This window comes from Leopardus geoffroyi, chromosome C2 (genome assembly GCF_018350155.1).
Source record: "Leopardus geoffroyi isolate Oge1 chromosome C2, O.geoffroyi_Oge1_pat1.0, whole genome shotgun sequence".
Classification (NCBI taxonomy): Eukaryota; Metazoa; Chordata; class Mammalia; order Carnivora; family Felidae; genus Leopardus; species Leopardus geoffroyi.
In genome coordinates, this window is record NC_059333.1 from 97,210,429 (window position 1) to 97,238,147 (window position 27,719).

The window sequence follows — 27,719 nt, forward strand, 5'->3', positions numbered from 1 at the left end:
TTTCCAGCATACTACTTGACATCTCCACTTGAAAATATAATGGGCATCTCAAACTTAACATGTCCAACACTGACCTCCTGATACCTGCCTCTCCCTATTAAAGTTGTAACTCCTCCTGAAGTTATTCCCATCTCACTTAAACAGTAATTCAATCTTCCCTACACCTTGTGGTGGTTTTTTTTCCTCCTCTCTTTCCCACTCTTCACATCAATTGCATCAGCAAATGTTCTTCATTCTGCATGAAATTGTATCCAAAATTAACAACTTCTTCCCATTCCATTCTTAACATCCTTGACACCATCTTTTCTTGCCTCGGTTATTGCCAATAGTCCCTCACTAGCCTCCCTCTTCTGCCCCCAGTTCTCCATAATTTATCCTCTCCTCAGAAAGCATGGTTATTTTCTTATGCTTCCTCTTTTCAAACATAGTTCAATGGATTTCTACATCATTCAATGTAAAAACCAAAAGACTATGTTGAACAACCACCTAAGTAATCTGGTTCCCTGATATCTCTCTAATTTCGTCTCTTACTATTCCCCCCTTCATTCTCTCTGTTCCAGCCACCTGGGTCTCAAACATGCCAGGAATGCCCTCTCTTTACTTCTTTCAGATTAGCTGTTCCCTCTGCCTGGAACATTACTGGTTGTCTCCCTGCGGATGTCCACATACCTGAATTTCTCATTTCTTTTGGTTCTTCACTATACAGTTAACTTTTCAGTGTGATCATCCCTAAACATCTTATCTAAAATTTCATGTAGTCTGACATCATTTTATGTTGTGTTTCCATGCTTTATTTTTCTTCTTAACACTCATTACTATTTTATATACTATCTAAAATATGCATTTTACTTATTTATAGTGTTTATTTTGTGTCTCTTTGAAGTGATGTGATTTGAAGCCAACTGGAGAAATAGCCTTAAAAAGGAGTAATAGCAGTATATCCATTATAACAGGTGAGAAAGAGGATAGGATAAATGCCCACATTAGTGGGTTCATAAATCTGATTAGTTGAGGAGTCCATAATCTACTCTATAGACAGGTGCTCCTGTCTACTTACATATTGTCTCCAAAAGGCTTGGCTGGGCAGATTTCTTGGAACTATGCATTGAAAAATTCTTTATGATTGATCAGTTTTGTGCTTTATAATAATATCTGAACACTTTGACTATTGAACATGTTTGGACATGAGGCAGATGGAGAGGAGTAGTGGGGACAAGAAGAGAGAAATATGCATATCCAAATTCAATGTACTTATATTCACTTGAGCTTAAAAATTCTTGTCAATTTAAAAAGTAGCTGGATCTATATCTGTAGTTTTAGCTGTGATTGTGTCAACTCAAATGTACTAAAAAGCCTGAAATCTGGTTGGCCCCATGAAAGGGTCAGTAGTTTATTAACTCCAAGATCACTCGCAGTAAGTATCAGTTATAGGCTCATAAGAAAACTATCCAAACAATACCAGTCTAATTTGGTCACCCAATAAGTGAGGTGATTTCCTAGATGAACAGACATTTAGATTTCAAAGAGTGGGTTATGAATTAAATTGCATCCCTCCAAGAAATCTTGAAAGTACCCAGTACCTATGAATGTGACTTGACTTTATTTGAGAATGAAGTCTTTGTAGATCAAGTTAAGTTGAGCTTATTCGTGTAGAACCTAATTTAATATGACTAGTACCCTTATGAAATGGAAACCTGGGAAGAGACAGATACACACACACACAAGGAGAACACCGTGTGAAGATAATGGCAGGGATCAGGGCACTGCATCTATAAGCCAAAGAATGTCAAAGATTGCCAGACACCAGCAGGGGCTAGATGAGAGGCATGGAACAGAATTTTCCTCACAGCCCTCAGAAAGAACCAACCTTGCTGACATTTTGATCTCAGACTTGTATCTAGCAGAGCTATGAGACAATCTTGTCATGCAAGTCACACAGTTTGTGATACTTTGTTATGACAGCCATAAGAAACAAATACAATCCTACTCTTTTAAAAACAACCAGAATAAATAGGATTCAACTTGTGGCCACAAGAATTTTAGTCTGATAAGATTTCTAAGGCTGAAAGAGTCATTTAAAAAAAATTAGACTTTTCAATTTAGAACAATTTTAGATTTAAAGAAAAATTGCAGATATACTACAGAGAATTCCCACACACAGTTTCCTTTATTAACGTCTTACATGAGTAGGGTACACTTGTAACAACTAATGAACTGATATTGATACATTACTATTAATTAAAGTGCACACCTCACTCAGATTTTCTTAATTTTTACCTGTGTCCTAGCCTGTTGAGGATACCATATTGCATTTAGTTCTAGTGTTTCCATATGCTTCTTTCTCCTGTGACAATTTCTGACTTTCCTTGTTTGTTGTTGGCTTGATGATTTTGAGGAGTACTAGTCAAGTGTTTTGTGGAACATCCCTCTGTTGGGATTTGGCTGATGTTTTTCTCATGATTAGACTGGGACAGTAAGTTTTAGGAGGAAGATCACAAGAAATAAGGTATCATTTTCATCACATCATCATATCACCAACATGACTTATCACTGCTGATGTTAACCTTGATCACCCCACTGAGGTAGTGTGTGTAAGATTTCTTCACTGTAAACTTATTCTATCCCACCCCCATGTGTATGATATCTTTGGAAAGAATTCACTATTCATAACCCATACTTAAGGAATGGGGAGTTATGCTCCACCTCCTTTGGGGTAGAGTACCTACATAAAATATTTGGAATATTTTTGCAAAGGAGATTTGTCTCTTCTCCTCAGTATACATTGTAATTACCTGGAATAGCTATTTCAATACCCTGAAAATAAGGAGACTCTACAAAGAGGAAAACTTAAAAATTTTACTATATAATTTCTCTTTAAAACAAAATAAAACAGTATTAGTGGTTTAATCTATAACAAAGCAAATAAATAGAAATAATAATCTATACTTTCTAAAGGTTTCCTCTGATCATATGCCATTAATTTTTCTCTTACTATAGCATGTATTCTCAATTACCAAGAGCATGAAAATTGATTCCCAAGTATGAAGGAAATTTTTTACTGGATCACAAGATGATTTAACCCCTTTCGTTGTCACATGGAGGGTTTTATATCCTTGTGTATGATCCAATACTGCCCTTTCTTCATATTTATCCTCCTCCTGGGGTATGATACAGAATAGAAAGGGAGAAATCCTTGAGTTTTCCCAAAATGGTAGACTTTTTCACTAATCATGAATATGCTTAAATCCAGACAGTCTAGATTTTGCATTTCAAAATATGGAGTTCCACTTCCATCTCCTTTCTCAGATAAAACTAGTTAAGTGATATTATGGGAAAGCTCATGCTTCAAGGATCCCAATAGAGTATATTTAATGCATCAATATTATTCATTCAGCAAATATTTGTGGAAGACTGGCCACGTACAAGGCACTATCTTCCCTTCCGGGAAAACAGCAATGAGAAAGTGCAGATTAGGTCTCTGTTTTTTTTTTTTTTTTTTTAATTTTTTTTTCAATGTTTATTTATTTTTGGGACAGAGAGAGACAGAGCATGAACGGGGGAGGGGCAGAGAGAGAGGGAGACACAGAATTGGAAACAGGCTCCAGGCTCTGAGCCATCAGCCCAGAGCCTGACGCGGGGCTGGAACTCATGGACCGCGAGATCGTGACCTGGCTGAAGTCGGACGCTTAACCGACTGCGCCACCCAGGCGCCCCTAGGTCTCTGTTTTGACATAGTTTTAAACTTAATGGAGAAGATAGGCATTGAGTAAGAGAATTACAAATTTGCTAGGTCCCATGAAGAAATTTAGGATACTGTGAAGGTATAAAATATGATCAGGTAGTGGGTGGTGGGCTAGTTAATTTAGTGCAGAAAAACAGGTTTCTTTGAGAAAATTCTGTTTAAGGTAAATTCTGCAATATGCATAAGAGTCAAGTAAGCATTAGGAGTCAAGTTAGAGATGATTATCACATAAAGTGATCTAGTCCTGCTTTGAGTGAGAGTAAAGTTTCTCCTTGCTTTACAAAGGAAAAAGGCACTTTAGAAAAGATCTCAAGTAAGGCTAATGCTAGACTTTAGAAAACTTTTGGAATGCCAGTTGAAAACTTCTTACCCTGGACATTTATTATGCATAGGTAGGGACAATTTCTATTGGAATCTTCATTTCAAAAACTCCATGGATATAGAAACAATACATTACATCTATAATAGATGTAATGGTTTTCAATAGCCAGCCTCTCATGCAAAAGCTAATATTGTGTGGTTGTCAGGATGTTTGCTACAAAGGCAGAAAAAAAATCTGAGGCAGCAGTTTCCCAAATGTGGTGACAGCCTAGTCGTAAAAGAACATTCTACTTTATTGTTATGAATATATTAATCATTCCAGTGGTTTACGGTGAATATTTTCTACCATTTACAAGAAAACATCTGCTACAACTAGATGAATGATTAGCTGCAAAGTACATAGCAATTTTGTTTTTAGGGATTGCTTTCTAAAGTACCCCCATTTCACCCTTCACTTCATTCAGGTGCATGTATAGAGACATGGGAGGTCATTTCCAGAATTTTCTGGGTCAGCAAAAACAAATTATTGAAGAGGCTCATAAGATAAAGTCTTTGCTTCTCTTAGAATTTGAGTATCTCTTTGAGATCACTCCATCCCATTTTCAAAGAGTTCTATCCCCCGCTCCCTCATCACTTTCTAGGACTATTTTCAAGGTTAATGTTTAAGTGTTAATTAAGCCTAGCCATCTCTTAAGAGATAAGTAAGTAAACAGGCTAGCCTTGATAACAAGGTTTCTAAGACTGGACATAAAGGAATGTTAATGCATCTTTCATAATGGAGGCAATATGTTTATAATCTTAGACTTAAAGTAACTATGGTTACAAAGCCTTGTTCTGCCTCACCTTGACTTGATTCCTTTCACTGGGGATTCACCTCTGTCATCAAGAGACAGTCTCCTTGGCTAATAGCAACTCAGTTTGTCACCATAAGAATACAAAGATTAAATGCCTTGTGAATAGAGTACAAAATTTTTTTTATCTGCTTCAGAAGTGTCTTTTCAAGAAGGAAGACTTGGTCAACAAAGAGAGAAGTGTTCCCAGTTTAAACCAACTTTCTAAAAAAAAAACCATTGGCTTTCTATTGTACTTGAAGTGTTTTATCATCAATGATTACCTAGCAGTTGCTACAAGTCTTTAAACCCATAGTCCTGATGTTGACTAAGTGCTTCAAAAAGAATTTCTGAAGACACTTAGGGTAAAGGGGTCAAGATGAAGATATTATCAGTATATTATTTAAAATACTAACTTTAGGATGAATTGCTGTAGACATCTTCTCAAAGAGTGTTAAGGAGGTAGGAAATTAACATGAGAAACAAAGCAGGACTCAAAATGTATACATAATCTATTTTATAAAACAATTTAAAATATATAAAGACGAAAGGAAGTACATGAAAACATAAAAGGTCGTTATTTCAGGGATGAGATTATGGGTGATTTGCCACAATAAGCATATATTACTTAAACAATTAGGAGAGAAACAATAAGCTTTATATAATAATTATTTTAAACAACAGCTACAACTTGGCAATCGTGAAAAGGACTCACTGTGAATCTGGGACACTTTCAGAGGAGGCTGGCAAATGATATCAGGAGCTGTGAAAACACTGATGATTTTTCACCTGGCGAAAAAAAAAGAGTCATGAAACATGAAGGCTGGCTCCAACCATTTGAAAGACTGTCAGGTAGAAGAGTATCAAGACTTATTTTCCAAAGACTAGAAGTTCTATGGAGTCAGCACTTGTCTTAATTTAAGAAAGACATTTCTAACAATAAGGGAACAAACTGATATTCAAGAAGAAGTTGGATGGATATCAGACAGTTATAAAAATGATGCTGAGTGAAGACTAAGAATATGGGGTTTTTAAGGTCCTTTCAACCCTTGGATTCAATTACTTTAAACATTGCTAACATATTTGCCCAAGACTCTAGAGGTCATAAGTCTTGGTTTTTCTTTTCCTCTCCGTTCTTCCCCCTTCCCCACTCTCACTTTCCTCCCATAGTGACTGAAAATGCTGAGTCCAGCATTTTCCAAGGAGTCACTGGGGCAAATTGCCCTTGAGCACAATGCTAAAGGAGCAGTCAATTCCTCATGATAACACGCCTGATATAAGTAGAATAGAAATTACAGAATATAGTGACTCGTCTAAGTCACAATGACACAATGTGTCAATTATGTACCATAAATAGTAAGGTGGGGTTTCCGTGGCTTGGGGTTTGCAGGGACTTGAGAAAAATAACAAAGAGTAAGATGGGATGGGATCAGATTTCTACAGCTCATCTGATCACAGATTTAGAAATGACCCATATTATCCAGTCTTTTCTCTATTTCATCAATTTCCATACTATTTTACTCAAAATCTGTGATCAGTTTCCCAGACATCTCAGTCTCCTTCCTAATTCAGGATGCCACTTCTGTGATCCTTAATGAGTGTGACCTCCTCACCTTTCTTTGGCGTTAGGTAGAAAGCCAAATAGTGTCAGAAACTTTGTTCCAAACACCAATAGCCATTTATCTGCTAGTAAAAGTAACAGAATATAGATATCTAGAATTCTGGGTAATTTAGATATTTAGATTACTTACTCTACTCAAAGGCATGAATACCAGAGGAATGATTGAGCCCGCTGGAAATGTTCCCTTGATAAATACTAAAAATGTGATTTTTTTTTTTTTTTTTTTTACTTTCCTTCTGAAATATAAAGGCATGTCATAGAAGGGAGAACTGTAATTCTTAATTCTCTATTTTCGGAGAAAGCCTCTAATTTCAAATCCATCATGTTAAACTTTCCACGGTCACTTCCCATGTTCTGATTTTTTATTTGGGAAATACTGTCCTGTACACGACAGTATTTTTTTTTTTTCAACGTTTATTTATTTTTGGGACAGAGAGAGACAGAGCATGAACGGGGGAGGGTCAGAGAGAGAGAGAGGGAGACACAGAATCGGAAACAGGCTCCAGGCTCTGAGCCATCATGAGCCATCAGCCCAGAGCCTGACGCGGGGCTCGAACTCACGGACCGTGAGATCGTGACCTGGCTGAAGTCGGACGCTTAACGGACTGCGCCACCCAGGCGCCCCAACACGACAGTATTTATGAGACTGTAGACTTGTTCTCTACAGATAAAAGAATATAAGTAACAAGAGGAACTGCACAAGAGCTATTGCAGGAGTTACAGAACTAATATACATACAGTCTTAGGCCAGCTTTCTGTACTCAGTGAGAAAGTGCTGTTATTATTATTGTCAATGGTATTGCTATTAACAAATGAAACTGATGTAGTCTACATAGACTACATAGACTGCATAGTGCAGATTCCACTTCTATTTGTTCAGAATCTATACGGTGCAGTATCGCAATCTATTTTTATTTGATCTCCTTGTAACTTTGAGTGAAGAACTTTGTCCCTCTCTATTCAGATAAGGGATAGGCTAAATAGCTGATGGATATTAAGGAGGGCACTTGTTGGGATGAGTACTGGGTGTTATATGTAAGTGATGAATCACTAAATTCTGCTCCTGAAACCAATACTACACCATATGTTAACTAACTAGAATTTAAATAAAAACTTGAAAAAAATAAACAAATTCATTAATAGGATTAAATGAATGGATGAATGAAGGAATAACTAAATAAGTAAATAAATAAATAAATAAACAAAGGAGTAAGTATTGCTTGGATCACAAAGCTATTACTTCCTGGGGTAGACATATTAAACCCCTATCCAAGATACTCAATTGGTACAGGACTCATGTGAGATTCAAAGTCATGTTTCTGCAGAGTTCTCCATCCTGCTGTGAAGGAGAATGCTGTGAAATATTAAGGAAAAGAATACATCTTAATAGTGACAAGCCCCCAAAACCTCTGATTGTTTATGATGTCTTGGTCTTCACATGATGTACCTCATAATTAATTTTTATCAATAGAGGATCTTTCTTTGTTAACCATTAAAATCCTATGAATGAATTATATTTCAAATAATCCCATGAGTAAAAAAGGGGGGAAAAAAAGCATTGGTCACAATGGAAGTCCAAAAATGGAGACAGAAAATACTGGCCAAGAAAGAAGAAAGAACAGGTGTTTGCCCTTATCCCACACTCCTTCAGACTGGAATATGGGAGAGCAACACTCTTGTTTTTGTGGATATGCGCTAAAGAAAACAGAAAAATCCAGCCAACTTGTGCAGTGAGTCTCATGAATATGTAGAGAAGTGTTTACATGTCTTGAATTGAGAATGGAATTCTAGTCCCTTTAGACTGTGAGCCAAATTTTAGGAGGCCAATATAAGCCTGCTTGTATTGTCTAATCATTCTCTCTTCTGGGAACATTCTAATTTAGCTAAAACCAGGATTTGGACTTGGCCTAGCTATAAATTAAAAGAATACTACATGGCTATGCAGCTCTGCTCAAGAGTTTATTTGCTCTTACATTAAAAAATAACTCAAGTCACTCTCAATGGATTCATTAAAAACCTGATTTCTCCACTTTATAGCTATTTTGCCTGGCAGATGGGATCTGTTTTTTTCCTTATGCTGCATTTTTTAAACTAAGTATATATGGTGGGATAGCAGTATACTCTCCCGCCAACAAAAAAGCCACATGCATATTTCAATAAAATCACATTATTTGGCATCTACTGTCCACATATGTTCATTTGGCTATTGCTGGTCCAAGCCAATAATAGCCACAAGGGAAATGAGTGTTTGAAATTTAAACAAGGAGCTCTAAATTTTCTAAGAGAGAAGAGGCCTCCTGACAGGTAGATCAGTCTCTAATTCATTTTTAATGCTGTTGACAATTCCATAAATCATTGTTTCTCTCCTATTATGTGCCAGCTTCTGTGCTGTAGAAGTTTGAAAAGAAAACTTCTGTATGCTTTTGGGTGGGGGTGGAGGATTAGGTAAGACTCTTTGAATGATCTTTTAAGGATGAATAATTCACCATGCAGAGGATAAAGAGCATTCTGAGCAGCCAGAATGGTATGGGGGTATGGTGAGTTCAGAGGTAAAGCAATTCTTCATTGTGGCTCGAGGGCACGTGGTGGAATGGATGTAGAAACTTAAGTAGGAAGGGGATGGTATAGATGATGGATTTCTTGGTGCAAAGAGTCATTGTCAAAAGTTTTTAAATGAAGAATGTAAGCTCTATCCCTGTGAGTCCTGAGAAACAGAGTATTATGTACCTAAAAATGTGAAAAGAAAACCTGATGTCTTTGCCCCAGCAAAGAATGACCATAACAAAAGCCTGATGTTAAGTGGACAAATAAGTAGGGACAAAAGTTAGCTGGAAATACTGTTGTAAGTGAAGAACCAAAGCATGCAATATCTTAGAATACCCAAAGATTTTTTTTTTTTTATTCTGGTTTTTAAGAATCTGGTTGGGAATTGGGACAGAACAAGGTGCAGCTGAAATTACTGTGAATGTTTTTTGTATAAAGTCAAAACCACCCGGAGATACCATTTATTTATTAATTTCTCATATACATCTTCCAAAAGAGTATACAAATGCATTTTTCATACAGCAAAATAACGGTGGTTGAAAATGTGACTAAATCCATGTGTCTGAATCAGCATCTGTAGTATGAACACACTCTTATTTGGATTCACCAAATTTCTATTACCTTCCAACATTTCCAGCTATAGATTTTCACCTTATATGGTAGTGTTTCAAAATTGCATGCATAATATAGTCCAGAGCTTGGCTCCCAGAATCAGGCAAACCTGAGCTCTGTCCCACTTAAGAGCCATAGGACCTGTATAAGTTATCTGATTCTTTTTGGTATTAACTTTCTCAACCGATAAAAAGAAAACTCAGATACAGGCCCATATCTACCAAATAATTATTGTGACAATTAATTAAATTGTTTGAAAAATGCTTATTATAGTGTCTGGTATATATTAAGAACTTGATAAATGTCACTAGCTAATTATGTAATTATTATCATCACCCAAAGATAAACACAATCAGATGTTTGAGAAAAAAAATCTGTTAAGACTACTTTATCTATACACTGAGCCAGTTGACTCACTGCATTTTGCTTGATTAAATAATGATAAAAAGGATAATAACATACACACAATACTTTAATGTCTAGGAAATATTCCCTCATGAATAAATAACTTGGCACCAACCCTGTGAGTTAGGAAAGATAACATACTATTGTTTACAGAGAAAGAAAAAAAAAAAAAAGAAATCAGGATAAAATATCCAAGAGAAAAATACCTATAAATGCAAGACTAGACCAAGGAGATAAAGGGGAAAGGAAAAGTCTTTCAAAAAGATTAATTTGTCACAACAAATACTTTCAAATAATCAGAGTGGAAAAGACATCATACCTTCCAGTGAACTGACAACTGACATTGTCAAATCAAATGATGGGGAGCCAACAAATATCAGACTTATCTAACCTTTTTTTTTTTTAATAACTAGCTATTGATTTCTCAAGTATAAACAATTCATTCCAAAAGGCATATTTCAGTTATGCTTATGACTCTTTTTTTTTTTGTAAAGTTTATTTACCCATTCTGAGAGAGAGAGCGCGTGCGCGTGCGCGCCGCGCACATGAGCAGGGAAGGAGCAGAGAAAGAGGGAGAGAGAGAATCCCAAGTAGGCTCCACACTGTCAGTGCAGAACTTGACGCGGGGCTTGAACTGACTAGCTGTGAGATCATGACCTGACCTGAAGTCAAGATCTGGACCCAACCCACTGAGCCACCCAGGCACCCGAAGATGCTTGTGACTCTTAACATACAGTATCACAAAAATATCATAAAGTATTTATTTAAAAGAGGCATGATTTTTATATACCCAAGTTTGTTTTAAAAAGTACATTATTGAATAAAGTTTTAAGTTCTCTATTTTTAAAAATTATACATTTATAGACTGAAATACAGTCACTGTATTTACCTATTATTTAAATAATTGATCAGTAAACTATAATATAGACTTTGAGACAACAGTTCTCAAACTCTACAATGGTGTGCTGAAAATGTGGAGAAGGGTTCCACTGTTTAGTTGAATATGGCCAGTCATTTACCAAGTTCACATTTGATTGGATTTTCTTTAACATTTTGATCAATAACAGTTCTCTTTTAAAAAACTGATGTCCAAGAATTGTTGAGTCTGACAAAATGAATGTCCAAGTATCATAAAATATGTATTGATGGAATTTCTGAGAAAGGTGATTGTGCCTAATAGAATAGTTAATATATTTTTGGTGTCATATATTCCCATGTTTAAGATTTCTGTTTTATATACCTATAATAGAAGTTATAGTTTTCTAAATAGTTCTGATTCCAGCTCATGTAGTATGATTGAATATTCCACTAATCCATATACCATTTTGAGTACCATGATATTCACTTGTTCTGCTTCCTGATCAATGTTGATAAGCATTGCCTTAGAAGTATATGTGTATATATATATATATATATATGCGTATATATGTATATATATATATATGCGTATATATGTATATATATGCATATGTATATGTATATTCTAAATTTCTTTGAATTCTTGAGTATCAGACAGTACACTTGGTTAATTAAATGTATATAGAATTGATGCATTGATATCTCTGGGTTTTTTTTTTTTTTAACGTTTATTTATTTTTGAGACAGAGAGAGACAGAGCATGAACGGGGGAGGGCAGATAGAGAAAGGGAGACACAGACTCCAAAGCAGGATCCAGGCTCTGAGCTGTCAGCACAGAGCTCAACGCGGAGCTTGAACTCATGGACCACGAGATCATGACCTGAGCCAAAGTCAGATGCTTAACTGAACCACCCAGGCACCCCAATATCTCTGGGGTTTTTAATCCCAAGTGCTTTCACACTAACGGGGGAAAAACACATTAATGCAACTTTTCCTTATGGTTACAAGTGGTGTAGCAACCAAAAATACTTTTTAGAGGTTTCTTTGGCACTTATATGATAAACTTAAATGAAGAATTCATGTATATGTGGCTTAAATATAGGAATTGTGCTTATTATTCATTATAGAAAGTGATAGCAATGGCAAAATAAAATATTGTTAAAATATGTAGGCTAAACAGTCTTTCAAAACAAATTTGGATAATATATGGTAAAGAAGATGTAAAAACCTTTACATTTTAAAATTCAGATTATTTTTCTTGGAACACTGTGAAATCACCAGGACCATGGACCTGTTATTGGCTTCCATTCCTTATATTTATATCTAACTACTGCTTCCAGAATCAGTGTGAATATCCAAAAAAAGGGGGGCACTGCAAGTTTGAAAGTTCTATGGTATTACAGCTAGAATTCAAAGGGATTTCTGTAAAGCAAAGTTCACTGACCCTTCTAGCTAAAGGAATTTCTCACGTGTCTCAGAAAAGGTAACAACCAAAAAGCGAAACACGAAGGATATAGGACAAGAGAGTCTTGGTTCTGTGATGTATTCACTGTGGGACCGAATTCTCTGAGCCTCAGTTTCCTTGTCTATAAAACTTAAAGACTAGAGGGGCTTTAAGGTATTTTCCAATTTTGTGCTTCTGTGATTCCAAGTAATGCAAGATTCTATACTCTGTTTAAGTGTTGCCCCCTTGTTTTGCTTGGTTTTCTGACATGTAATATAGCTAGGTTATAATATCTCAAATTATGAATAGAAGGTTATTTTTTGCCTGATCCTATGTGAACTGATTCGTATCACTATTTATTAATTTAAAATGTAAATATATATATCAAAGTCATGTAGCACTGGAGGCTTTTGTTAGAGAGAAAGATGGTTTTTCTGAATGCCACACTGTACATTCGTTTGTAATAACGTGGAATTTTAAAGAGTTGTAACCAAAACTGTCTTAAATATATAATTCAAAAGGAAATTCCCCACAACCTTTTACCAAAAACATAAATAGGCCTGTGTGTGTGTGTGTGTGTGTGTGTGTGTGTGCACGTAGAGCTGGGGCTAATTTATGTTAAGCACTTAATAAATGATATAAGGATCATTAGCAAATAATACTTAGATCATAATAACTGTAGTATTAGAATTTATACACTTCAATTATGATATGACGAGGACTTATGTAACCATTTAGTGATTCTCAAAAAGGAATTATATTCATTCCAGTATGCTACTAAACATTCTCTTTGGAATTTTTAAATCATTTAAATAATCCCCAGGGGTTATTCAAGATATGGTATGTAAAACTACTATAAAATGCCCAGATGTTAGTAAAACTTTGGTCTTTTATTTTCTAATACATATTCCTATAAAAGTTTTATAATATTTCATTTAAAAAGAATACAATTTATTTCACCTCTTCCTAATTGTCCTTAATGTTTAAAAGTGACTCAATTTCACATATTAATCAGATAAGCAAGAAAGGCAGAACTCTTCAAAAGGGCTTTATCAACATTTTACTTTGCATTTCCCAAGTTCCATTCGAGAAATACTGGCTCATAGCAAATCCATGAGAAACTATAAAGCAATACAGGCCTTGCTCAGAATTCTCTCAGGCAATTACTAGAAACACCATAAAAATGTGTGATCATGGTATCAGATCATGGATGTTTCCGAGGGATCACTCAATTATGTATTTATTCCCATTTTTTACCAAAGGTGTTCCTTGGGATACTAGTTTTTCAAAACACCCCTGAAAAAAGGGACTCCTAGTTAAACAATTTGGAATTTTTTGCATACTATGTCTTCCTACTGAAAATTCACAAATCACAATTGAATATTAGAGTTCTTAATAAGTATGGCAGTGCAGTCTGCTATTTATTTGTTTAGCACAGAATTTCCTCGTTGTTGGTGTTGTTTTTTTTTTTTTTTAATTTTTTTTTTCAACGTTTGTTTATTTTTGGGACAGAGAGAGACAGAGCATGAACGGGGGAGGGGCAGAGAGAGAGGGAGACACAGAATCGGAAACAGGCTCCAGGCTCTGAGCCATCAGCCCAGAGCCTGACACGGGGCTCGAACTCACGGACCGCGAGATCGTGACCTGGCTGAAGTCGGACGCTTAACCGACTGCGCCACCCAGGCGCCCCTGGTGTTGCTTTTTACTCTAAGACCCAAGGAATTCTCTCTCTTCCCTCTTTTCTCCTTCCTAAGTACTATGAATTTGCATTCCATGGGATCCTCGCTGGGAAATGCTGCATTAAGGCCCCAGGGCCTTGGGAGCCTCTATACCATAGCTGTGGTACTGGGGACTGTACCTGTTACTCAAATGGCATCAGGTAATTCTTCTGACATTAAAAGAAATAATCCTTAATGATTAGAGCAAAACAGCGCGAATGTACTTAATGACACTGACCTGGATACTGAAAAACGGTGATGGTAAATTTCATATCGTGTGTATTTTGCAACAATTTAAAAAATAAATGAATAATTTAATCTTGTTTTAAGGCAGTATTAAAAAGCAAGATATTTTTTAATGCTTGAGAGAATGACTCGCCTTGTAATAAAAGCAGATTCTTAAAAGAAAAACCACCTAAAAACCCTCCTCTATCACCAGGAAACACTGTCCTGGCCAAAAGAGAAGACGGTGGTGGATGGTGAACTATACGACAGTTGTCAGAATAAGGGAAATACTCTTTTTCTTCCTTGTGCTTCCACTCCCTAAATCCCCGTGGTGTTACAGTTGCACTAACAGATTTGAAAGGAGGCTTCCATTTTGCATGGCAAAAAATAATACAGTGTTCTAAAAATGTAAAATGGCATTTCACAAGTTTTTTAAAAAAAATATTTCATTTCCTGTAGTGGCATTAAGAGTAAAATCTGCTGTGTGGATTTTAAGGTTAGGTGGAATACATCTGACTTATCAAAGCGTGTATTAATAAAGGAGAATTAACAAATTTGTGAGAAATAGACTTAGAGAAGGATTAGTGAACCATAAAAGGATTGATGAACTATAAAACTCATTGCAGAGCTAAGAATGTTGAAAAACATTGGTCTCTTTGGCTAATGTCACCTACTAGACTGTAAGTTTATGAAGGCAGGGACCACATCCATCTCGTTCCCTACTGGTTTTTTCATGCCTCTAACAGTATCTAGTGTTGCAGACACTTAATAAATTCTTTTGAGTGAGTTAGGAAGTTCAAGGTAGAGTTAAAACACAGAAAGTTGCTTTTTAGGCAATGTTTAAAAACTGACACTAATGAAAGTACTTCTCAGTTAGTAAATGATTCAAAATATCACCAGTTGAGCATTTAGATAACTAATAAGTCACAACTTCATTATTCGTGTTAATCATTTGCTACTATATCCATCCAAATCCTACATATGGAATTTTATTCACAAACCAATACTCTACATTTCAAGAGACCAATATTGTCAACACTTAAGCACTTAATATTCAAATCTTTACATGAATCTTTTTGCCTAATGGGCTATTGAGAATTTGTCTCATGAAAGCTGGGCAATATCTTTATGTCCTTTTTAAGTCGAGGCATTCTGATTAAACTTTCTCTACATTTTTAAGATATCCAGTGGAAGAATATTAATTAAAATGTTAATATTCATTATTTAAATTAATTAATATACTGGTGCACCTGGGTGGCTCAGTCCATTAAGTGTCTGACTCTTAGTTTTGGCTCAGGTCATGATCTCACGGTTTGTGGGTTCGAGCCCTGCATTGGGCTCTGTGTTAATGGCATGGAGCCTGCTTGGGATTCGGTCTCCCTCTCTCTCTGCCCCTTCCCTTCTCTCTCTCTCTCTCTCTCTCAAAAATAAATACACATTAAATTAATTAATATTCTTTGAAATTTGAGCTATTTGCACACAAACATTGAAGTGAAGAATGATGAACTGGTGTTTCATACAATCCTGACAGAAGATTTAGAGATGAAAGAGTATGAATTTGGAGAATATAAAAAAGAGGTATCTACTGCTTTGAAATATATTTCCTGAACCTTAATTACGGGATTTTATGTCTTTTATTTAGAACAAATAAAATATAAGCAGGAAAAATAGAACATAGTATCACATGATTAGCTAAAACGGTCAAAACTTTGGAATCACTTTGAAATGTATTTGAAAAGCTCAGCTACTTTGACTTTTTTTCTATTATAGAAACATGAAAAGTTATTTCAACTGAATTGCATACATAACTCCTGGAGTGTAGACAGTTGCTATTATTTGTTCACTTCATCAAAATGCTTTTTTAAATTCTTGCTACATCTGTATTACCAGGTCCTGGAGAAACCAAGGTGAAAGAGGCCCAGGAGAAGCCAAACCTTCTTTGCTATTTCTAACAAAGGAAATGCCATTCTTGCCACTAACTCTTGGAATGATTTCCAAGTTCTCTAAAAATAATTTAACCTGTGTCAAATAGCTGTCTCATCTGGAAAACTCAATAAATGAGTGTAGAAGTTAGAAAAAGCAGGGGGAAAGTTAGGTGTTAAACTGAAATGGTATATCCCAGGCATGTTAGATTGAAAGTCCAAATTAGCCAGCACACTTCCATACATCTGCTCACTTTTCTTTAAACTTGAGCTATATTATTGCAGAAAAGCATAATAATCCCCACTCTGATCTTGTATTTCAAGTGAAAGAGCCTGAACTATCTCAGCATAGGCACTTTTGTAAACGGGTATAATGGGTAGATGAGTTTCTTTCTGGGGTCAGAATTTCTAAATTCCAAGGGCAGATTCTATACGGAGGAGAAATAAGAAGAGTAATATAAATTATTTCTTCCTCATGACAATGATTCTAATTCAGTGTTGGACTTTAGTGTGAGGAGGACATGCCTACTAAATCATGCTTCATTTTATCTTGTTAAGTTTATTTATTTATTTTGAGAGGGGGGAGGGGCAGAGAGACAAGGAGAGCGAGAACCCCACGCAGGCTCCACGCAGTCAGCATAGGCCTGATGCGGGACTGGAACCCACAAACCATGGGATCATGACCTGAGCTGAAACCAAGAGTCAAACACTTAACCGACTGAGCCATGCGCGTGTCCCAATCATGCTTCATTTTAAACAACAGTTGAACTCTTGGGGTGCCTGGGTGGCTCAGTCCGTTGAGCCTCCGACTTCAGCTCCGGTCATGATCTCATGTGGGTTCGAGCCCCCGATTCCGGCTCTGTTCTGACAACTCAGAGCCTGGAGCCTGTTTCAGATTCTGTGTCTCCCTCTCTCTCTGCCCCCGCCCCCACTCACACTCTGTCTCTCCCTCCTTCAAAAATAAATAAACATTAAACAATAGTTGAACTCCTTGTAATTTTGTGCAAGTTATTTCTTAGAAGCCAAATCACCCTTCACTGTACCAGAATAACTGTTTACATGTGGAAAGCTCAGTTAAATCCTTATAAATATAAAAAAATATACTTTATGTGTTCAAAAATGTAGGTCATTATATATTATTTTCTTAATTTGAAGCATTCTAAAATGGCAGTTATTAAAAAATGAATTTTTAAACTCTGTTGTATGAGTTTGCAAGAAAATTCCATTTTCGAGTTTTCTGGTTATTCAATTATTTAAGATTATCATTCATGGTATATTGGTCCGTGAATGAAATGGTATTGCTTGAAATGATTTTCAGATACCTACTAGTGTTCTCAAGCAGAAGGACTGGACTATTTTTCAGAGGGATGACCTACCATATGACTACTAACTTTTGCAGGGTACCACCTAAATCAACATTATTCAAGATGACTTAAGAAAGATGAAAATATTCCAGACTTTAAACATGTCTCTGTTTTCTTTTTTGATATGAAAGACAACCTACAATTTCTTTTTGTAAAGAAATGGGGCAACAGCCGCTTGCATTATTTCCTGTTGACTGGTCTAAGAAGGAAAGTGAAACTCAATTTGTTTAATGGGTCACGTGACTGTGCAAGTACAAGCACATGCTTTGACTTTGCCCACTCTCAAAATTTGTTTTAGAGCTTGGGGTGGAAAAGGAGGTGAAAGAAGATAATATATGGACCGCCTGACATTTGCCAAGAACTGTGTTTAGCATTTTACACACATGGTTTCACATTTATAAAAAGTTAAGCAGTACGTAAGGAAACAAATTCAACCAAAAGAAGTCTTACTCTTTTTTACCCTGCCAAATCTAGAGTTTCTTGCCTGTCTTATTAGGAGATAACATCTCTAGTAAGGAAGAGAAATCTGGTTTCTTGCTTCTTTTCTCTGTAGTCACTGTTTTTTTAAGTCTTGAAATGAAGGGAGTCCAGCGGTGGATGGCAGCCCAAAAGAGAATGTTGTTTTTATATATCTTATTCTCTTTGCAGGTCAGATAGGTATAGCCAAGAGACACTTAAAAAAAAAAAAAAAAGGTAAAGAAAATGAGCAAGTACTCAGAATGCTCATAGTTTTCAACTGAGTTGATAAAAATAGTTTAAATGAAATTAAATATAAACATAAAACTTTAATTCCAAATACTGTAGTTTGAGGGAAAAAAAAGATAAGGTCATCATGACTCTATTAAGACTAAGCCAAATTTAAGAATAATCTCTTAAGGGGCGCCTGGGTGGCTCAGTCGGTTGGGCATCCGACTTCAGCTCAGGTCATGATGTCGGTGTTCCCAGGTTCAAGCCCTGTGTCAGGCTCTTTGCTGATGGCTCAGAGCCTGGAGCCTGCTTCGAATTCTGTGTCTCCCTCTCTCTCTGCCCCTCCCCCGCTCATGCTTTGTCTTTCTCACTCTCAAAAATAAATAAATGTTAAAAAAAATTAAAAAAAGAATAATCTCTTAAAGTGTTACTTATCAAGTCCTTGATAGCATTTGAAAACATTAAGTTTGGCCTATTATATGTATGCTATAGATTTGTTAAATGTGCTGAGATATAAGAAATGTAAGTAAACATCAGAAACCATACTGAATTGATAACACCAAGTATTTTTAATAAATCCTTCAGTAAATTCTATCCTAAATCAGTTTTGATTCACAAGCTACTCTAGACATTATATTTAAGTCAAATATCTAGTCTGATTTTTTTTTCTCTTTTTATCCCAATCATATAGAGATAACATGAGAAAAACACTTCCAATCAAGAAAATTATTGTTTCTAATGTGAATTAACCAGTAGTCTGACATTTTAGATTTAGTAGTTCATAAACTACTTGAGAAGAAGAAATACAATCATATTTAACGTTAGATCTTTCTTGGGCTTATCAGAGGGTATGTGCTTACAAATAGTCAGCCGTGGAACCTACCTGGTTGATGAGCAATTTGGGTGAAGAATACCAATGTGGATTAAAAGCCTAATTCCCAGCAGGCCCTTCTCTATGGGAAATCTGTCTCCGAGGGCTGGCTAAGAACTTGCCTTGCTCACTGACTTTTTTCCTGTAGGCTGACCATCGATGGGGAGAACACCACTAAACATTTTGATGATTCATTATAAGTGTGCACATCATACTTTTACACTGATTTTTATGTGGCTTCGTCTTAATGGTCTCCCACACCAAAAGTCATGTTTGAAATACAATACATTAACAATCTGAAGCAGACTGAACTGTGAAGCAGGATACTGAGAATAAATAGATGAAATTCTAGACATTTCTAAAGAGGATCCAGCTACTTAATAGCCACTGAGGTCTTCGGTGAATAGGTGTGAATATTTCAGTGCAGTCCAACCTGAACTGAGAAGCAGTTCTTCATTCCAAATTTAAATACCGCCTGTGCATATATAAAAAAAAAAAGAGTTTTATTTATTAGTCCAAAATGTTACTATGATTGGGATCTTGAAAAAACATTCTTTTTCTTGGGCATGTTCTTCAGCAAAAAGCAGTTGGGAAGGGTAGCTTAGAGAATGGAACTTGTCTTTGGAAGCCATAAAGTTGAAACGGCCTGTTTTTCACCTCACAACAGGCGAAGCTGGGCCGAAGATAGTTGTTGAGTAAGTACATTTCTCTGCCAAAGTTAGGATGATGAACCATGGGTGAACCCTGGCAACATTCTATTCGCCCACAGAAAAGCTGCTAGTAGTTGGTTATTGAGGCTCGCCCAAATCATTTTCCTCACACGTTGGACCCATTCTCTTTGAGGGGCAAGTGCAGCTTCCAACATGAGAGTTACAGCGAGCTCTGTGGATACACTGACGCTTCAGAGCACAGTTCGATCCATACTGGCCTGACCTGCATTCTGTGAGGCGGAAAAATAAAAATAAGGGCAATTCAAATATGCTTTTTTATCACACAGTCTTTTTACTACTATTTCTTGGAAACGAATAGGATAATGATAGACTTGTAAAGAATTCTGGTTAACCATGTGGTATCTTTTTCCCATGCTAGAATGTTATATAACAAAAGTAAGGACTTTAATGGAAAACAGGAGGAAGCTGGGGGTGTCAAGGAAGTTAGTGACAAAACTGAAAAGAGGAGAAGGCAGGACAGCAGCTTACATTTTTAAAGTACCTTCTCAGAATTAGGTTGTTCAATAGAGCTTACAACAGTGGCATTCTGAGGGACCCAGGGAAAATGGATTAGTTGTCTTGAGGTCAGAACAAGGCAACACTCGCTCAGAATACGCAATATGTGAAATTTGTCTTTAGGTTGAAACACAATCATTTGAGCTTATGTTGTTGAAAATGAAATGCTTTTAAATTCAACTCTTTAATCTCTTAAAATATATCAAAAGGGCCTGTATACCTACCTCTGTGAAATCCTGCTATATGTACTAAAAGGATATAACTATGTTTAAATTGAATTGCGTTGTGATTACAACTGGTGGAAGAATAAAAGGAAGGGATAAAAAGAGTTAACGTTTTATTAAAATAACTAAAGATGGACTAAAAGGGGTCCTTCAAATATCACACCCCAGTCTGGGTGTTTGGTATTAGTCGAGAAGAGAATTAGCAGAGAATTAACAGGTTCTGTCTCTGAAGGACCGTGAGGTTAGGGAGAAAGTCCAGCCCAGTCCAGCCCATGGAAACAGAAAATCGATTCATACTTTCTAGTCACACTGGCAAGACTAGGAATTAAATAAATTTACCAATATTTAAGGATCCGAGAAATTTAACTTGTAGTAATAACAGTCACCTCGCTCTATGCAGTTTACAAAATGGGTTCCTAATACATTATTTCATTTGGTTCTAACAAACACTTGTGAGGTAGGCAAGGCAGTGAGGTAAGCCCTCTCATTCTGGAAAGAGATAAACCAAGGTTCGCTGTGGCTTAAGAAATCTTCGTACATGTTATATCCCAGGTGAATGGCGGAGCTGGATTTCTAAGTTCTCATCTGTTGCTCCTTGGTCATTCTCCACTATTATGTAGAAGGACAAGTATCAAGCATACATATAGAAGAAAGACCAAATAAGAAATTAGAACACTGGAAAGTGGAAAATTTAGGAAAAAAAAAATATATACATATATATATAATAAAAATATAAAACATAGATAAAAAAATATATAACATACGTAATAAAAATATATAACATATATATAATTGTGTGTGGATAGATAGATGATAGATGATAGACAGATGGCAGATAAATAGATACTAGAGCAAGTCTTGAGTCTGTAGGCAAAATTTTGTTAAACATTTCTTTAGTACCTCAAAATTCTCTTTGCTGGGTTGGAGATTCAACCTAAATTTACCACGAGCAGTTGGATTTTTTTTTCTTTTGGACAATGAAGATTGCTTAAGAGGTGCTTTAGAGCTCTTGCCTTAAGTAATTAACTACTTAGATTTTAAATATGGTATAAATGGAGACTGAGAAATCAATTTTGTAATTAATCGCTTTGATAGAGTAATTCAACTCTTTCCTAAAGGAAGGTACAACAGGTAGGTAAAGGAGTTTTGGAGGTGATGTAAATGCTGCTCTGAAATGAATCTCTTCTTTAAAACTCCAAACTTTATGAAGTTAAAAAAGAATTCTGTCATTTCAAAATCAAACTAACGCATTCACCTCTGCCCAGTGTGTGGGAGGAAGTTTGGTGGTAAGACCTAAGTGTTCTTGTTTGTAAAGGAGTTATGAATCAGGATCTCTCCTGAGCAGTTCAGAATCTGATTTTAATTTATAAAAATACCACATTTTCATGTTAATAACGATGTGTATTTAAGACATCTGTTTGAATGTCTGCAAATGTTAATTTACCAAGAGGGTGGGGAAATAATCCAATAAAAAGCTGCTACATTCTTTTATGAATTAACATTATGGCTGTTTAATGGGTCTTTTACCAGAGTTCAAATTAAAATGAGGTCTTTTATCTTTATAGTGCCTGCATAGACACAGCTGCTCACAGTTAATATCACAGATGAACTGTGCCTAATTGAAAATAAAAATGCAAATAAAAGACCCTGTAGTACATCTGTGTAGGCTGTGGGTATCCCAAAGAGCTTGTGACAAGAGGGGCCTTGAAGTGCCCACTGAGAATGGACACATTAGTACACATGATCCACTGTCACGTGGTAATTACTTGTGGATGAAAGAGCCTATGTGATACAGGAATTTTGTCCGTGGAAAGTCCATAGAGTGAGGCTTTAATTTCCAGCCTCTCCATCAGCTCTCTTGGTTTAGTGGCTAGCATTAAGCCACTTCTGAGTGCTGTCCCATAGAACTTTCTGCAAAGACAAAAATGTTCTATACTGCGTTATCAAATACCGTAACCGCTTGAGCACTTGAAATGTAATGTGCGACTGAGGTGAATTTTAAATCAAACCAAATTTAAATTAAATAGCCACCTATGGTTAATGGACAAGGCATGTTAGACAACGCGGATAGAGAACCAAAAGCAATTCCTATGATTGCAAAGGCACCTAGCATAAATTAAAATGTCTGGCACATAGTATGCATTCAATAAACACTAGTGGTTTTTCTCGATATTTAGATCAAACCACAAATGCTACAAGCATTCTGCCTTTCCTGAGCATTTCATTGGTGACATGCATGCTGTGGCTTCACCAAGATGTTATGTAAATGTTTATCCTGACATATTTAGTTTAGATATGACAAGGTTCCAGGACTTTTGTCTACCATGACCCCGTGAAGAATGCAGAGAAGAGAAGCCAGAATTCCTTCAACAAAAATTTGCTACAGACTATCATGTGCTGGATGGACAAATAGACAGTGGCTCAATTCACAAGCCTGCAGTGCAGCAGAACACAAGGATTAGACATTTAAATGAAGCAGCTTTGCAAGAAAGCAATGCCCGTATCAACAAGTGCCTGAGTTGGAAGAACCCATAAGGTTCCAAGTCAGTATTCATAACCCCTTTACCTTGGTCTCAAAGTCTATAGAAAGGGAAGAAAAAAGTAGAGGAAAGGATATAACACTCTTGATGAGCTACTGGAGGTTCCTTATTCTGGCTTGTTTACAGATACTCACACATATAGTATTGACCACTAATAGTATTACCCAAAGTCTGAAAACAGTCTGCCTGGGTTCAAATCTTGGTTCTGCCACTTACTACCTTTCTGTGCTTCCATTTCTTCATCTGTCAAATAGGAATAACCATAGCAACAACCTCATAGAGTGGTGGTAAGAATTAAACGAATGCATGCAAAGTGTTTAAGATGGGGCAAGGCATTCCAAAAAGTAGCTTTTTCCTCCCCCACTATTTCTTAGAAGCAAAGTGGAGTGGGGGAGATGACACTGCGTAAGAAGTACTCTCCTATAGGGGCGCCTGGGTGGCGCAGTCGGTTAAGCGTCCGACTTCAGCCAGGTCATGATCTCGCTGTCTGTGAGTTTGAGCCCCGCATCAGGCTCTGGGCTGATGGCTCAGAGCCTGGAGCCTGTTTCCGATTCTGTGTCTCCCTCTCTCTCTGCCCCTCCCCCGTTCATGCTCTGTCTCTCTCTGTCCCAAAAATAAATAAACGTTGAAAAAAAAATTAAAAAAAAAAAAAGTACTCTCCTATAGCCTGTTACTATGGTTTTCTCAGCATTACTGAAATTCCAAGTTACAGAATCATAGATTAGTGCTGGAAATGATCTTAGCAATATGTAGCCTCAACCCTTCTTTCTGGCAAGGAGGAAAGTAAATTCTGAGATTAAATGCTCTACTTTGGATCATAATTTGTGGCAGGGTCAGTCCTTCAGGGCTATAGTGAAATATATAAAATCTTTTCATCTAGTAAACATCCATCAAGTTAAATAGCAAGTGATGTATCAAGGATCCATTCAATCTACTTTCTCCTCTTCTTAAGACACTCCCTGAAGATTTAGGATTTTACATTCCATGTCATTCTTGTGAGTGGAATGGAAAATAAAGGATACATCTCAATTTACAATGAGTAGGTGGGAACTCGGTTCTCAAGAATACTATTTGGATTGTACCTTAATTGCCTTAATTTTAGTTATTTCTCTGAATAACTTTTGTGATGAGGGTATTTAACTGGATTACTCTGAGGTACTGACAATGTGCCCTGTCTCAGCTGTGGTGCTGGATTTGGGTGCCTGTGATGTAACAGCTATATACTCTGGTTAATTGTACTAAGGCAAGGTGACAAGCAGTGGTGGGGCAATGTTCTCTAATTTAGTAATGTTTTTAGTATGAAAACGTCTGTATATCTCCATGTGAACCATGAATCAGAGGGACATCATGAGATGCTTCGGTTCATACCAGCATCACATGTGGCTCCAGTTTTCTCAGGTGGGTAGAAGTATTTTCCAGTTACTGAGTGGCAGGAACTTTCTCATTCACAGTCACAAAGTTGATGGCAATTGTCTCCAAACATTCCAAGTGAACACTCTACCAAGGAATACTGAAAAATTAACCCTCTGAGTTTTCACTGACGCACTTAAATTGAGATTAAAATACAATTTCCTCGGGGTGCCTGGGTGGCTCAGTTGGTTAAGCATCCGACTTTAGCTTAGGTCATGATCTCATGGTCCCTGAGTTTGAGCCCTATGTCGAACTCTGTGCTGACAGCTCGGAGCCGGGAGCCTGCTTCAGATTTTGTGTCTCCCTTTCTCTCGGTGCCCCTGCCTTGCTCGCACTCTCTGACTCTCTCTCTCTCTCTCAAAAATAAATACATATTAAAAAATTAAAAAAAATACAATTTCCTCAAGATTAAGTCCCAACTAACAAAATGGGATGGTAAACTGATATTTGTTGGTCAGAAGAAGGGAGGGAAGTTTTGGAATTTTCAGAAAGAAGCTGCATTGTATACACGATTTCACATTCAGGTCTTAAAATCTATATATTTCGACAATGGTTTATATCTGTCAGAATGTGGGTAAGCTTTTTGAAGATAGGAATTTAAGGAAAGAGACTGAGTCCACTAACTAAGGGCATTTTAATACTTTTCCTTAAAAAGCTATTTATTGTGTATCTCCTCAGTAGACTGTTAGCTCTATGTTTTCCACTATATTCCCACATTTTAATGCAGAATCAGGCACATAACAAGAGCACATTATTGAATCACTAAATAATAAATGAATAAAGGATGCACAAGAAATACTATATATAAGGCTCTAGTGACAAATGAGGATATGGTATGAGACTAATATATAAATCTTTTTAAGAGGCAATAATTTTGGTTCACATAAAGTCAAATTATATATTATATATTATAGTATTATTATCATGGTTGTTGTAATGATATGCACAAGACTGTACATAATAGAGAGTAAAATTGGACTTAGAGTTGTTTACTAAGAACTATGTAGTTTGGTATTGTTTAGAAGTAGGCTGATCAGAGTCTTTTAGGACTTTATAATACTTTATTTCAAACTGAGTAGCCCAAATTCCCACCTCCGTCTATTCATCCACGTTCATGGCTGCCACTACTTTCTTGTGATAAAAGCCCAATTCACATCTCTCAATATTTTTTCATAAAACCCTTATATTTATTTCAATTCCATTGAACCCAATATAGTCTTTTAAAAACATTTAATGAAATATTTTGCATTCAGAGGGAGATCATTTGTCCACTAAAAGCTAACAGCTTTTGGGGTGCCTGGGTGGCTCAGTTGGTTAAGTGTCCAACTTCAGCTCAAGTCATGATCTCACAGTCCATGAATTCAAGCCCCGTGTCAGGCTCTGTGCTGATAGCTCGGAGCCTGGAGCCTGCTTCAGATTCTGTGTCACCCTCTCTCTCTGCCCCTCCCCTGCTCATGCTCTGTCTCTCTCTGTCTCAAAAATAAATAAAAATATCAAAAAAAAAGTTAACAGCGTTGGTGATGTTTTGAGATATTAAACAATTTCATTTATAGGAGGCAAAACATTTTGATCAATCAGAAGCAAAATCAGAAAGAACAACTATATTGGCATAGAATGAATTCTTGTCTCTTTAATGTCCAAGTCGGAAGTTTAGATGATTATTCCATGTTTTCAATTGGAGTTTGTATTTTTGCCCTCAGTTGGAAAGATCTCATGGTCACACAGAATTCCCATATGTCTAAAAATGCTCTGGCTATACCTTTTTCACACTGGCTGCCATGGAAACCTGCTGGGCAAATGCACTGTCCATTCACTGCATCACAACTGGCTCCATTTTTGCAGTCACAGATGTGAGCACAATCCAAACCATAAAATCCAGGAAGGCACGCTAGAAAATAGAAGTGTCAAAAGGCTATGTTGTCTTTAAGAATAAGTAATAAATGACATGCTCTAGGTCATTTTTTTTTCCCCAAGACTAAAGAAGGAGATGAGAGCAAAGAATTAGAAAACAAGAAAAAATTATATGGAGATGAGTATCGACAATAGTTTAGCCATATAGATAAATGAATATATAAAATGCCATTCTCTATAAGTCATCTAGAAAAATCCATACTAAAATGTAAAATATCTTCAAATAGATAAAATTTATTTGCTATGATGAGCTATAGTCTTACAAAGATTTCACCAAAACCCTCTAATACCCTAAACACCTAAAACTATGTTTTCAAACTTCAGATTCAAGCTAAATTTAGCAAGAATGGTTTTTCAATCAAATTGTTTAAGTAAATAAGGGTATCTATGGAAAGTGATTCACATGGTTCTTTTTTTTTTTAAAGTTTATTTCATGTATTTTGAGAGGGTGGGGAGGGGAAAAAAGAGAGGGAGAGAGAGAATCCTCCCATGCTGACAGTGCAGAGCCTTACGTGGGTCTAGATCCCACAAACTGTGAGATCATGACTTGAGCTGAAATCAAGATTCATATGCTTAACTGACTGAGCCACCCAGGCACCCCGCATATAGCTCTTAATGGTTGAAGTCTTGGGAATGCATGACAAAGGTGGGTATGAGGAAATCAGGGGAAGAAAAGAAGGAGAAAGGGAATAAAAGAGAGAGAATATGATATGATATATATATATACATATGTGTGTATATATATATATATGTGTGTGTGTGTGTGTATATATATATATATATATATATATATATATACATTTAACATCTTAAGAAGAAGTTAAGTTTTAAAGTCAGTGAAATATAATATTTGGAAATTTTCCTTAGATGATCCATAAAGTACAATATAGAACTGTCTTTTAGGAAGTCCAGTATAACCTGTTTCTCTTCCATGGTTGGAGATGGTTAATATTTTTGTGGCTGAATATCAAGAAGTAGTACTTGGTTTACATTTAGAGGCCATGTAATCCAAGCAAATGCATTTCTTTAAATGCTAAAATTGTCATCTGTCCAGAGAGATGACCTGAGAGAGGTGTGTGAGAGCTAAGCTTGACTGCAAAAAATAGATTCTCATTTCCTATCTTGAGCTTTCTTTAAGGCTGTGCTTACCACTCATCAATGGGAAGGGGATGAAATTTACTCACCCTTCAATTACCCATATTCTCTCCCCCCTCTCTCCCTCCCTTCCTTTCTCTAGCTCTCTC

The 27,719-nt window shown here is 36.4% G+C and overlaps 1 long non-coding RNA gene across 9 annotated transcripts in view; it reads right to left on the minus strand.

Annotated features, from left to right (window-relative positions):
• Window positions 1-395: 395 nt before the first annotated feature.
• The window catches only part of LOC123611280, a 211,775-nt gene continuing 184,451 nt past the window's right edge, over window positions 396-27,719 (minus strand). For 6 of the 9 annotated variants that reach the window (XR_006718529.1, XR_006718533.1, XR_006718532.1 and 3 more), the window contains 4 exons: window positions 26,324-26,452; window positions 5,609-5,682; window positions 3,015-3,158; window positions 396-2,465 (listed from right to left, as the gene is read on the minus strand). This is a non-coding gene — a long non-coding RNA (uncharacterized LOC123611280). Of the gene's footprint in view, window positions 2,466-3,014; window positions 3,159-5,608; window positions 5,683-18,233; window positions 18,280-19,176; window positions 20,105-24,522; window positions 24,652-26,323; window positions 26,453-27,719 lie in introns of those variants that run through there. The other 3 variants (XR_006718528.1, XR_006718534.1, XR_006718531.1) reach the window with 2 other exon arrangements.